Source organism: Artemia sp. Qi Xiang Cuo, chromosome 19 (assembly GCF_049724085.1).
Source record: "Artemia sp. Qi Xiang Cuo chromosome 19, ASM4972408v1, whole genome shotgun sequence".
Taxonomy (NCBI): domain Eukaryota; kingdom Metazoa; phylum Arthropoda; class Branchiopoda; order Anostraca; family Artemiidae; genus Artemia; species Artemia sp. Qi Xiang Cuo.
The window spans coordinates 1,876,723-1,882,937 of NC_142812.1; the positions used below are offsets into that span (position 1 = coordinate 1,876,723).

At 35.9% G+C, this 6,215-nt stretch overlaps 2 pseudogenes; one reads left to right on the forward strand and one right to left on the reverse strand.

Moving 5' to 3' along the window:
* Positions 1–2,904: 2,904 nt before the first annotated feature.
* On the forward strand, positions 2,905–3,023 carry LOC148940405 (5S ribosomal RNA; annotated as a pseudogene).
* A 147-nt stretch (positions 3,024–3,170) lies between these two features.
* Positions 3,171–4,177, reverse strand: LOC148940406 (uncharacterized; annotated as a pseudogene).
* Between the last annotated feature and the right edge of the window lie 2,038 nt (positions 4,178–6,215).

Sequence of the window (6,215 nt, forward strand, 5' to 3'; positions counted from 1 at the left end):
AAGTCTTTAGGAGTTGCATGAAGCTTATATTATGCGTAAATTGAATATCATTTTAACCTATATTTTCATAATTTACTCCTAACGGATTGAAAAATGAAAACTAAACTGTTTATTCACATGACAAGTAAGGGGGGGGAGTCGTTGTGTAGAAATTTACAACATTTGACAAGAAAAATAATGTGAAAATATATGCGTTGCGTCTCTAGGCATGTTTTAATTTTTTTTCAATCTTTCTTTCGATAAAGTTTCTTTTATATTCCCAGGAGGGGGGGGTGAAAACTATGGTTTTTAACTTTGATATGCAAGGCTAGAAAGAAAAGTATTTTAGGAGTTGCATGAAGCTTATATTATGCGTAAATTGAATAGCATTTTATCTAATTTAAAGCCTATAGACTGGAACATTTATTTTTTTTCTAAATGGTAAAAATAGAAACATTGATTTCTATCCTAAGGCTATAGACTTTTTTCTCTTCTTTTAAGGCAAATTGTGAAGAATATGTGTCCCCTCCATCTAAGAAAGCGAAAGAGGAGGAGGCAGTCCCCGCGAGACCATCCATTATTAAGTATGCTGGCCCTTACACGACCCCCAAACAAGTGTTGACTGCACAAGTTTAATCTCTACAGGCAACAATGCAGCCTGGTAGAAAATTGAAGAGCGAGTGGGCGGCTGCTTTCCACGGACCTTTAATACCTGTCCCGCCTACACAAGAGCGTGATGTTACCGCACCATTCATCCTTCAACACGCGCTACCCAGGCCATCTGGTACCGAAGTGCAACCAGGATTTGCAAATGTGAGCATTTTTACCTTTACTTATAGAAATATATATATATATCTATTTCTTCCAATGTTTTTTTTTTAGTGTTTTCTTGTTTACTATTTTTCAACACTTTAAAAGTGTTTCTCAGATATATTTAAAAAAAATGTTATTTTCTCTATAGTCCTACACCCATTGTTTTAAATTTCTCTGCTCCCCCATCCCTCGGAGATATCTAAATATAATTTTTTTTTTTGCAAAGAAACCGCTCTTTTTCTAATCTTTCCAATTTTCTCTGTTCCCTCCATTGTAGGCATCTTCGCTATTTTCAACCTTATAATAATATTTTAAGCTAATTTTATAGTTTACTGCTATCTCACCATTTGAAACTCAAAATGCTATTTTTCGCCGTGAATATTATAGTTTTAATTTTTGGCATAAGGCTCCGCACATACATATAAATAGATCTGTTTCACCCCTTTTCCTGTTTTGTTCTATCATTAACGGTTAGTTTTGTTCTATCATTAGCGGTTAGTGGTTAGGACAAGTCTAGGCTTTCAGTGCTCTTACATAATTCTGTTGTTTGGCCACGAAAATAGTGGAATTGTCTGCAAAATTAGCGATAGATATTTAGGACATTGGAATTCTATGTAAGAGCGAAACAAGTTATACCCCCCAAAAATAATAATTGCTATTTATGACATTGCTGAAAAGGGGGAGGGGGTTGTTTTTTCTCAATGTTAGGTGGAACAATATAAATCATAGATATATGCTTATATATGCATATATGCAAGCCCCCTTTTTACATTCTGTTTCCTTAATTTTATAGCTTTTCCTTCCCAGTGGTCAATGCTATAGTGTCATTCAATTAATTTGGATTTTCAACTATACTATAATTTTTTTTTATAATTATAATTTTCATTCAATTATAATTTTTTCTTGCCATTAGGCAAAGAAACAACACTCGTTTGATTAAGGAAAAAGGGATAAGCCATATATGAATAAAAGTAGTTACGATCCAAAAGTGAAGATTAGTGAACGAATTGCAAATTTTGAAGCTACTAGATCAAACCTCCGACGATGGAAAAATTCAAGTACCTTAGATTCTGGCTCGCCCCCATTTGAAAAAGTAACTGTGCAAATTCGCAAGCAACCAAATTGTACCTCACAATTTGCAAAAGGTACAAAATACCGAAAAGAAGGGCCATACACTGGCGCGAGAATAGTTTAAATATTAAAAAAAGATGGCACCTCTTTTAAACCTCCAAGTACAACTCTCCAGCGACGGGGGAATTCAACTAATCTACATTCAGACCTCTAAGTTTTGTTTTTCGGTATCAAAATTATTTATTTGTTAAGCCAGTTTTCAAATTTATTTATTCCATATCCTAGTTTTGAAATTTTATGTATGTTAAAGAATTTTTTTTGACTTAATTTTGAATGTAAAGAGAAAAAAATATCTTTTACAATTATGGTTAATCAGTTAATATTATAAAAAATTCATTTTCTGAGTTTAAAATTTTTCAAGTGGTGTAAGTATGTTCGTCCAATGACTTCTTCACGGTAGATATGGCACATGCAGAGAAGACTTCTAATGCCTCTAGAGATCCAGATCGCCACCGGTAACCTAATTTAATAGCAGGAAGGGTGTGCGCGTACCACACATCCTTGCCTAACGTGCTCCGAAAGGACATGTATAAAACGAAGTGGAGGAAACAGATTGTGGAGAGGGAGGGGATGTACCCCTCCCACATCACTTGATGGGGGAGGGGTGGAGAGATTTCTATATTACACAACAGAATCTAAATAAACTTTCGAGGCTTGTCCTTTTGTAACAAGAAATAAAGTTTGCTTGCCCATTCATCTACATACAAAGCATAGGCATTTATTGTACGAGAGGGGGCTCATTTTCCTAATCTAAACTAGGAAGCTATAGGGTAGCCTAGGTTAGTCATCAAAGGTAGAAATATTTTAGGGGCTTGCCGTTTCGTTTCAGAAGAAAATAAGGTTAAAAACAATGAATAAACATGTTTTCATTCTTGCTAAATGTTATTTTACTGAAAACATTGCTTCATGACTCTAAAATTAGGCATTTTATTTCTTGTCGGTTTTTTGGACCAACCATTATTCTGATACAAAGCTTCCTCAGCCAACGGCCATACCACGTTGAAAGTACCCAGTCTCGTCAGATCGTGGAAGTCACACAACGTCGGGCCCGGTCAGTACTTGGATGGGTGAACGCCTGGGATCACCGGATGCTGTTGGCATTTTTTAATTATTGTGATTTTTTTCTCTTTTTCCAAGTAAAATAATATTCCAAAATAAACTCGTTTCCTTATTCTAATAGCACCAAGCTGATTATATCTTTTATAAGAAAAAAAAGAACCTTAGCCCCCATGATTTGAAGACGCTGCTCAACCCATTCGGCAATGACCAGGTATCTGTAAGCTTATTATTGTTAGCACTTTATTAATAAGCTTGAACCTTACGAGCCAGCCGTCACAATTAGTCCTAAAGATGGTGTTTTTTAGACGGTAATAACGCTATAGTTCAAAAGTAAATACTGTCGAACGTGTTTTAGGCATAAACAGCAGCTGAATTATACTTGAAAGGGAAAATTAGAAATTCGAAAATAAAATTAGTATCATTGTAACTTTCTGAACAGAAAGTTTCGAGCGTCGAGCATTTGCTTTGATTGCCCTGAAAAGGGCTGTTTGGTAGTATACGATAAGCTATTATGGAAATTACTTTTTTGGCTACTGCTTTCTTGGCTACTGGCTTTTTAGATGCCACTTTCTTGGCGGGAGCCTTATTGATAGACGAAACATTCTTGGGTGTCGATTTCTGTGCTGATATGTCTTTTTTGGCAATAGTGGGTTTCTTGGAAACCTTTACAGGTTTCTTGCTACCAGCTATAGGCTTGGTAACCTTTTTTGGCTGAAGTTGACTTTTTAACTGTAGTAGGTTTGGCTGTTTTCTTGACTGCTTTCTTAGCTGTGGGCTTGGCTGGCTTTGCAGACATGGATTTTTCGGCCTTGGCAGGCTTTGCAAGCTTGAAAGAACCAGTTACGCCAGTACCTTTTGGATTGATAACAATTCCATCTGCAAGTAAAAGCTTCAAAGCTGCCTTAAGGTGCATAGTTACAACTGAAGCATAATTGACAAACAGGAACTTGGCCTTCAGGTATGATAGAATGGCCTGATAGCTATATTCCCCGTGTTCTTTTAAGTCAGCAATGGAGTTGTTGATCATTTCTGTGTATTTTGGGTGGTTTGTTGGTGCCTTTGCTTTTTTATCCCCTTTAGGTTTTGCAGCCTTAGCTGGTTTTGGAGCCTTTGCTTTCTTTTCCTTCTAGTCTGGTGAAGCCATGCTCTGGGATTCTACAGATGTCGGTGACACTTCAGCTTCAACTTAAGACATTTCAAATTCCTCTCAGTATTATCTTCTCTCTATCACTAATGCGAGTAATTTTCGAATGCATGCTTATTTTCAAAGTTTTAGAACTGTACTTCGGAAACCGCCGAACCCGGGTTAACATGTCTCTCTGCGCGCGAGCTAGGGAATTTGGGCAGCACTTGTGTTTGTTTGGAATGACTTTATTCTAATTTTTCATTGGAGGTGGGATTTTGAGGAATAAATCTATATTAGAGGATAGACAGGTCATTGTTCTATGCGTACATATTTTTTTCATTGCTTTATCCTTGATAATTTGCCAGCGAATGAGCAGAGAATAGTAGAAATCCATCAAAACTAGTTTTCAATCCTAGAAAACCCCATTTTACTAGGAATTTAAATCCTCGACGTCCACTTTTTATTTTTTACTAGTAAAATTCAGTACAATTGCTTTCAGATAATGTAAGATAGATGCATGTGCGTATGCAAATTCTTATTGAAATTAATTATAAAACTGAATCTAAAAACACAGAAGCTAAAGCAATAAGAAGCGAGACCAAATTTGAGGCTTGTGTGTTAAATTTGTATTATAATGAAAATAAATTCATTTTCCTTCTATTATTACGTTTATAAAAACAAAAATAGTTTTTTAAGGTTTGCGAGATGCGTGCGGGAGGAGAAAGTGGTTGAAAAATGGAAGTAAACTTCTTTTTTTGTTTCGAATCACATTATATAAAAACAAGGTTCAATATTCGTACCCCTTGAAACAGAATTATTTGAAACCTGAGAAATGTCCTTTTTACAGTATTTTTTCGAGGTTTGCAATGGCTAAATTACCTTAATTTAACTGAAAACCGTGGAACCAAAAAATGAAAAATGAACTTTTCGTTACCCTCTTCCATTTTTGGCACGAGATGAACATAAGAGCGGATTTATTCTTTCGGCTTTAGTAATTTTTCTCTTTCTTTAAGAATTATTTTACGTTCAATCTTAAATTGTCATGTAGAGATGTAGATAAATCTTTTTTAATGTTTCTAGATTCTTTCGTAATGTCAAAACAGAAAGGGTCAATACTCAATCGCGTTTTTCTCGGAATGACTTTGAGAAGTAAAAATTTTGCTCTCAGGTCGCGATATGTTGCCGAACTGTACTTTCGGCAGAGTATTTCCCCCTTAACTTCACTATTATCATTTATAGATTGTCTTACAATTGGTTTGGTCTCATGGAAAAACCAAAAATAAGGACTGATAACCCCGGGCTTCGTTCTATTGACGTTACCGAACGAACTGAAGAGGAGAAGGGAAAGGAGGTGAATGAGGATAGTAAGAATATTTACGAAGTTAGCAAACATTGATAAGAAAAGATAAAAAGAGGTATGTTATTATTTATTATTTTAAGACGGGTTGTTACCCTTGTGAGCATCCCAGCACTGGGCTATTGACACAAACGGAACAAATTTAGATCTCTCAGTACTATAATTGTTAATGTAGGTACTCTTTTTTTGTCGTGTTATAATTATGTAAATCTTGTGATTGGGAGAACAAACTTTACAACCAGCTGACATTGGTATTTTTGGCCCCTTGAAAAGGGCATGGAAACACCATATTAGTAAATATAAGCTTGGTATTTGTGACGAGAATGGGATTGCACTATTAGAAAGAGTCGATGACCGTCCAAGAGAAAAAAAACTAATTTCGCGGCTCATCTACCAAGAAAAATAAAAAAAAAATGAAAGTACTTGCAAAAGTGTGTTCCGTGCAATTGGGCTCTTTCTATTTTGTGCACCCAATATTAATTTTACAAAATGCGTTGAAAGGGATCTGTTTCTACAGATAATGCACCCTCAACTTCACCCCCCTTAATTTCGACCCCCGATCCTATTCCTTTCCCATCAAATTTGGGGTCGAATCTTTCCCAATTATCTTCCTCGGGTTCATTTTTAAGTAATTCTGAACCCCTCGAATCATTTAATCCCATCCCAACTGCATCCAAAGCATCCTTTTCCACCTCCCAGAACTGCTACAGAAACAAAGTCCTCTCCCAGTAGAAAACCCTCCTTCATCGA